General features: G+C 39.2%; 1 pseudogene across 1 annotated transcript; it reads right to left on the bottom strand.

The window, feature by feature from the left end:
- Nucleotides 1-3677: 3677 nt before the first annotated feature.
- LOC306923590 (tetraspanin-3-like) lies at nucleotides 3678-5223 on the bottom strand (annotated as a pseudogene). Its single transcript has one exon. The product of its transcript is annotated as a tetraspanin-3-like (transcript).
- Between the last annotated feature and the right edge of the window lie 3182 nt (nucleotides 5224-8405).

Below are 8405 nucleotides of genomic sequence, written 5' to 3'. Positions count from 1 at the left end.
TTGACATCAAGTCACATGCAATTATACATCTTATGAAACAGGTTACCTGGCTTATCCTCGGCTTTGGCATTCTGCAATGCTGCCGCGTTAATAGTGGCCAATACGGCGAACAGAAGGATCACAGTCTTCATTTTCTGTGAGAATGTGAGACAAAAGCTGACAGTTAGTCTGTATGACTTTGAATGCTGTTGGATCTGCTAAAGGAACATTGAATGTAATCCTCATAAGACAGTGGTGCTCAAAACTTTCTGGGCCGGGATAAAAAACAATTCTTACGATCGATATTGCAAAATCACTTTTTGAGGTTTGAAATACAAAATATAATGCTATGAGAGTGTTTGTACATATTTCTTATCTTTAAGATCTTAGTGTTTTGCTAATTATTCGGTGGCACACTTGGCAAGGTTGAGAATCGCTGTCATTGCAGTCACAGTCAAGTATCAAGTAAGTATTGCGCTCACCTTCAGTAGTTTGGGGCGGAAGTCCTCAGAGCTGAAAAGATCGAACCACGTCAGTGATGTCTAGCTGTAATGTGAAGTTTATCTTCCCCATCTACTGGTATATATAGCGCACTAAAACTGCCCTGAGTGTTGTAGTGGCAGAAAATACTACACTGCCTGGAGCAAGGCTTCCACCTTTTGATTGTCTGTCAGCAGCAGGTATGAATGTGGAATGTGGAATGTGGAATGTTGAGTATGGAATGGAAGTGTGTCGTACGTGTGGATGAACGGAAAATACTATTTTTGTATGGTGATTTCCTAGTATAAATGTGGCGTTGTGAACAAGTAAGTATGAAGAATGTAGTCCTGGTATTTTAGTTAAGTGTCACCACCCATGGTTAGTAGGACAGCAGTTAGCAGTTGTCAGCGGCAGACTCAAAATAGCAGGTCTACCGGGACGCACATCCCAGTAAGTGCTGTCTTGTTGGCAGTATAGCAGGCTAGATAGTAGTAATGGTTAATAGTAGGGTTGTTTTAAGGTCCGAGTATTCAAAGTAAACCATATACAGAACGTGGTTAGCTGATCATCATGGTCATATATATATTATCTTATTACGTCTTATTATAAAATAATGACAATATAACAATTTCCCAGAGTCACGGCAAGTTGAGTGTAATTGGGCTTTGTCACTCTCTATATTTGGACTAAATAGATAGGCAAAATTATACTCAAAGCATGAAATGTATAGGTAGTAAGTAACTCCTTACAATAGGCAATATTTGTAACTGTCATCACATTTTTTCCCAGTCAAGACAGGAACCCCTGTTTTTGTTTTTCCTAGGAACCTTTCGTTTTTGTCGCTATACAGAATATATCGGTATGGCATTTTTTGTGGAAAGATTAGAGAGGTCCTCAGGGAACTTAAGATCAGATTCAAGTAAGGGACATTTTTCAGGACAGGCAGTTCAGAAAGTAGCCCCGTTCTTCTCCCCTACCATTGACAGCAGCTGCTCTGAGTGGACACACTTGGGACGGGTCGAGCTGGGAAGTCTGGTGAGTGTAAATAAGTCTATTATTACAGTAATATGAGTGGTGGAGAAAGGTTCTGAAATGTGTTACTTATACATACACGATATAGGAATACTCTGTAGCAAGTAAATGTCCAGAATTCAAATGTAGGCTTAATAGTAAATTAGTGTTGGCTGTGGCTGTATTTAAGAAACTATAAAACTAAAACAATTTAGCAGAATGTCTCATTTTTAATTATAAAATAACTGTAAAATAAGCAGATCTACGAGCTCACAATGTGTTGTTCTTGTAAAATAGGTAATTTACAACATAGATATGGAACAGTAAAGTAAGAAATAAGTTGTTGTCACCAACAGTGGATGGCATGACGTCATGTCTCCCTCCCATGCGTGCCCAGGAGCACTGAAGAATATATATAACACAGGCAGATAGATACCGTATACTACTGAGTATCTCATATTGTAAGTAAGACTCACATATCAAGGGGTACCTAAATCATTGGGCTTGACTAGTTCACCAGCCCCCCCAACGCCTAAGGCAAGATAGCATAGGCATTTTCAGTTAATGTGTGGGACACGCAAAATGTAAACTTGTCCGCAGAAATAGCCTGATCACAGCTCATAGTGTTCAGTTTTCAGTTCAGTTTAGTTTCTCTAATTTAAGGAGAGTTTCACAGCATGACATGTCACTTACGCCAACCAGGTGTCCATTTGCACCCCTCATTTCAGAGTAGCAGTGTGATTGACAGGCATCAGTGTTTGGGGGGAGGGGGGGCAAGAGAAGGTCCCCTAATAGTTGGATAATTCACACACATGGCAAATGCCCTGTTGGCTCATTTTTGTAGTCAACATTTACCTAATACCTCTCCTACCTCACTTTATTCAGCTAGAGATCGTGGTCAGGCATTTCACTTAACTATATTCTTGATTCCAAGCAGTGATGTAAATAGATTATCAATGTAATGAGTCCTGGGATGCAGGAATGATTTTGTAAATAAGTCAGGGGGATCTATCAGTCCCATGTCAACAACGTTAGGAGTTATATTTTGCCATTTTTACAAAGTGCAGCATACTCCACAGTTCAGTAACATAGCGTAATACACACATGCACTGTCACTGACGGTGCATGGTTACAGCTGCTGTTGCATTGTAGTCAGTCTTTTTCCTATTTGTATGAACAATGGTTAGATACCTGTGCAACCGGATTTCTGAATCCGATTGTGTTTTCATTACTGTTAGTAACACTACCAGTGTTGAAAGTGCGAGCTTCATCTTTGTACATAGAATATGGCTTGTAATATCCCAAAAAGGGGCATAAACAGTTGTCGCTTCCAGCCGGCATCCTTATGTCAGACAGGGACCTGTCCATGCAATTATGTGCCGGAGGAGGACTTTAGAAGGAAGGATTTTTATTATCTGGACTTTCCATCAAACAATCAAGCAGCAAGCATACTGGTCAATTAATTAAGACGCATACACATTTGTATGATAAGCTATGAGGTTCAATTTGAATGTCTAGTTGATCATGGTGTTTATTTATATATCAATAAATATATCAATAATAGTGTAAACCATATACAGCAGAGTCATGTAAATACTAGCATTTTATTTTAAGAAATCAGTTGAGTGAACCCGTGGATCAGCTATTTTCAATGAACAAGATTTAACAGTTAAAAACCATTTAACCAAGTCGGCCTTCCTACTTACCGGAGAAAGTTTATTGTTAGTGTGTGTTTTTCAAAATGTATTCCTAGATGTGTTTATCCTTAGTTTATTTCTTTATAGATGTGAGATCATTTTATTTGAAAAATGTACCGAAAGATAGAAAAGGATTTTTAAAAATAGCAGATCTGCGTGCACAAAACATACCTAGCACGTTGTTTCAATTATAGATAGACTGGCAGGAGGAAGTGACGAATAGGGTAAAATAGTTTAGTGTTAATAGGATGTTGATGCTGTTAAATAGCTTAGGTAATATTAAAAATGTTTAAAGTAAAGCGATGGTTCTAGCAATTATGAGCAATTCTATGGATAAATTCTATCTATATCCGACAGAAGTGCTCAGAGGGGGGACATGTATAGTTTAAGAAGTGTATAGTTTATGAAGTATAGTTTAAGTTGAACATAATTTAATTCAAATTCATTTTAAGCATTGGAACATAATTTGTCTATGGCGACATATTGTCAAACCTCTAAAGCTACATTCAGTAGGCTGCTGAAACAATAAACAAACAAAACCTCTACGGCATTTTAGATTGCATGTCAAATTGTAGATGTACCGAGTAGAATTGCGGGCCCACATTTGTCTGAAAGATCTGATGAGTAAATTAATGTTATTTCAAAGGACCTGGCCTCATGTCGCCTATTTTGCTGTTTACAGTAACAGAACACGTACTGCTTGTGAAGAGTTGGTTCCACTCAAACCAGTAGTAATAGCAGTAATTCAGATACAGGTACAGGGGAGACTAGACTACACATGGGGAAGTTTTTCACTCAAGTACTACACTATATTTAAATATTTATAAAATACTGCAAAACCATACACACACACATAGTGCAAACTGACATATGAGGAAAGTACCCAGTCCACATATTCTATACAGTATAAGGTCCAGCGACCACATTCTAACTTACCTCAAACAAAGGGTAAAACGTAGGTAGTCACAGCAGCAGATTACATGTAAAATCTCATTCCCCATTGACCATTCAAATAATTTGGCCAATAGCTTTTTGAAAAACAAAAGGTAAAAGGAAAAAAAAAAGGTAAGATGTTAGTGTATGTAAAATAGTTTGTTTTCATGTTCTCGGTCAAAACCGGTTTAAGTCACTCTTAGTGCACGTCTGTGAACGTATTATTGTTAGAAGGAAACTTTATGCGTAGGTTCCCCCAGTGATGAGTAGTTCGTAGGCGGGGTCTCGGCTCCACCTGCAGAGTACCACACATGCACACAGCATCCCCAGCATCTGAATTGCAGCAAATGTTAGTGCAGCCCAGATGACATACATCATGATCTTTTTTAGTTTCTTCACAACTAGAACGTCACATCCCTCCGGGTAGAGGTCTTCAGTATGAGCAAGAGATCCAGTGCAGGCTTCTGTATTACTTTTGCAGCAGCTAATGGGGACGCTGTTGTTTTTAGTTTCATTAAACCAGCGAGTGTTCATCCAATCCGAGTAATTGTGGATTCCGCAGCACTGAAGCTGTCTCTGCACATAGTCGATGGCACGGCTCGGGGCATCACTGTTGGTGCCACTGTACTCGTCATACACGTTCCGGATGGAACCGTTAACCTCATCTTCAACCTTTGCTCTGTAAATATATCCAAGAACCACCACAGCCACTTCCGTCATGAACACCAGCAGAAGGATGATCACAAACGTTGCAAGTCCACAGTAGCTCTCTCGTACTGTAGCACAGCATCAAATGAGTCCAATAATGAACAAGAGGGCTCCGACAGCGATGATGGTCACAGCAGGGATAAAGGTATACACATCCTCAAAGAAGTGGTCATAGTCATCATATGTGATGAACACATAGGCTCCAACATAGCATAAAATACCAGCTGCTGCCCAAAATATCAGATTTAGAAAGACCAACACCGTCTTTGACGACGTTATGCCGCACTGCCCCATGCCTGATACTGAGAAGGAATCCAGTATTGCTATAAAAGTTAAAAGGCTTTTCTTCTATTCAGACATATTGTCCTGGCCCGCTGACATCCCGATACCCCGACCGACCGACTGAACCTCTGGATGTTTTGGTTTGAGCCAATTAAGGGTCCTAGCAATTACGGGTCCTAGGGTTGTCATGTCAACCTAACTAGGTAACATTAACTTGTCTTCATGGGGGGCATGAAATCAGGTCACCAGTCTAAAAGAAATTGTGACAACAAGAGTGTCTGTGACACATGTAAAAGGAAGCAACCAAGTTAAGCAGACAGGTGGGGCCCAGCCGGGGGTCAAGTGGCGACCTATGGGTTAGGCCACTACACAGATTGGTGTGATATGGAGCGAAGTAGAATGAAGACCTACGCAGTGGCAAGTGTGGAGAATGAATGGCCCGGGTATGTGTGGAATGTGATGTTTATCGAGTAGGCCTATAAGTAAGTAAAATGTTTTAAGGTATCACTGTGTACAACAGTGTTATTTTTAGGTGAAGTCATTCTAATGAAAATTGTTCTTTCCTACTTTCCAGGACTGGATGGTGAATCAATGAGATGGTCTAAATGTGTTGACAATTTAATGAATATCTTCCTTTCCCAGTGTGCATGGCATGGTTAATATGGCGATATTGACTAACTCACTAAAAACTTAGAATAACTCATCTAGGAAGAGTGTTGTGATACAATGCAATTACAGGAGGAAGGACAAAGGGAAAAATGAGTATCCATAGACATTACGTCGACAAGGTAAGAACCCACTCACTCCCACACGATCTCATACATTATTGAAATATTTGTATTGACAGGAGGATACTAGTAGTGATGAAATACAGTGTAAAGATGCAATAATGTGTAACCTGTCAATGTAGCTAATAACCATAAAAGAGGGAGTTAACCATAAATCAGACTGTGAAAGATTGTGATCAACTGTGATCAAGATAGATCTTAATAAATTCCTAATTATGTATTATCATCTGGGGAAAAGTATAGAACAAATGTTTTAGAATAGGGGTAGTGTGTTGTTTTGTTTTTTTCCAGCTCTGAAATCCAATAAATTAAGAGAAACATATCAGGAGATGTGTTTAAACAAGGGAAAAAACAAACAAGCAAATGAAGACAGCCGGAGAAAGCACTAAAATAATTTGGGTTTGTATGATGGGTAAATATACACACATACATTGACGTCAGTCTAGTGTTATATGAATTACAATTTAGGCATTTAGCAGACGCTCTTAATCCAGAGCGACTTACATTAAGCAATAACAAAAAGCATGGCATACATCACATGTATAAAAAGTAGTTATCATGAATCATGCGTAAACTAAGAACGTAACATTGGAGTATCTATGTAAACTATACATACTATACTATATAATATATTATACATGTGTACTATAAAGTGCTATGACTACATAAAGTGCAATTCTAGAGCTGTCTACATAACAAGCTGAAGCTGAAGACAATTCATGTAAAAATAATAATAATAATAATAATAATATTGAAATGAATTTTGTATAACCACCTTTTTAACCACGGTGGAAATAATTCAAGTGAACAAAATTACCTGCAAGTTGTTCTCCCTCTAAGAAAACCTGACAGACATATAAATATGTCACATGGGCCAGTGACACCAATGAGAGCCAAGCCACATCATCATGTCCGTCCAGAGACTCCAGACGTCCCTACAAGGCCCACACGCATTCCATCCCCGCAGTCACCCCCCAGTGACAGCGATGGGAGCCGGATAAAGACAAAATACTGGGCCCACCATGGGGAAAAAAGACTAAAATGCCATGCCACAACGTGTGACAGAAACATAAGGAGAGGAGAACATTTGCATGGAGGAAAGAACCACGGAAAAAGACTACACCTGATGCTGGCTTATGAGTGATCGCTCAAGACAAATCGAGGGTCGTAGGTTGGAATTTCCCAATAAGAAGGAAAAGGGTTTTCGCCCCTACCAGCCATCAGAAGTTGTGTGTAATAAAAAGAAAATTATCATGTGGGTGAACATTGAATACACTTAAATGTAAACCTTTCTTACTCTAGGAGATAGTCCATATATAAGTCATCTTTTTGTAGTAAATTTGCAGACAGTATAGTATCTCATGTTCCTTGGTATAAATTAATATTAGGAATTTAATTTACATATTTGAAATGGCGGACTGTAGTGGCAGAAAATACTACACTGCCTGGAGCAAGGCTTCCACCTGTTGATTGTCTGTCAAGATGACCTATTCTTACCCAAGACCCATGTTTGACCATGTCCACTGACCACACCTCAAATGTATTTGTGTTCCTTCACTGTGTATAAGAGAGACTCATGTCTACAGCGAGGGAGGCTTGCATCCGTGCACCTCCCTGGGCTGGTACAGACCACTCCTTGTAATAAACGTGACATTGTTTCAGTCCACTCTCTACCTCGATTATTTCTTAAAGTCTCTGTTAGGAGTATTAAGTTTCCACAACAGTGTTTATAGAGGGGAGCATTAGATAGAGCATTTCTGGGGGCTATTTGACTTTCTACTGCTGATGTGGCACAGCCGAATTACACACAGACAGGATATTACACAAAGTTTCCTCAATTCACTGCATGCCTTCATTCAGTATTAGTAATAGCAGGATGTGCCAGTAGCGGAGATGTGCTTTAATTTAAAGACAATTAGTATTATGCATAATATAGTGAGCTTGAAGATCTGGCTGCTATTTTTGGTGAAGAGACTCGGGGGGCCATATCTTGCAGATTCAAAATTCAAATAGTCAAGGTACAAGCTCAGAACGTGTCGATGGCTAATTTCACTCGGCTAATTTCACTATTTTTGTCCAAGTTCACTAAGTAGGCCAGGGGTGGGCAACTTTGACGACGGAGAGGGCAACTATATCTCCACACTCACTGCAGAGGGCCACGTTGCATACTTCTGTCATGGCAAAAATAGCCGATCTACAAGCTCAAACTGCGACGCGTTTTGAACTTGTAGAACAGCTATTTTTTGCTATATTTGAATTGATATCCTGAATAATTTTTTGCTCTTTTTGAATTGGAATCCTGAAAAGTAACCTTTTTTAATTTAATTTCAAATGCATTTATTTATAGTTTATAGTTAACTTTATGAACTAAATACAAATACATTGGACATAAGAAAAGACAATGACATTTTAATCCTAGTCATTAAGCTACATATAGAGTAATTAAAGAGGGTCATGATTGCATTGGAAAATCAGTATTCTGATATTAACCTGGGGGCCACACGAAGTGGTGGTGGTGGGGGCCGCA

The sequence above is a fragment of the Electrona antarctica genome, assembly GCF_951216825.1.
Source record: "Electrona antarctica genome assembly, chromosome: 5".
Taxonomy (NCBI): Eukaryota; Metazoa; Chordata; class Actinopteri; order Myctophiformes; family Myctophidae; genus Electrona; species Electrona antarctica.
This window is presented reverse-complemented; position numbering and strand designations above follow the sequence as displayed.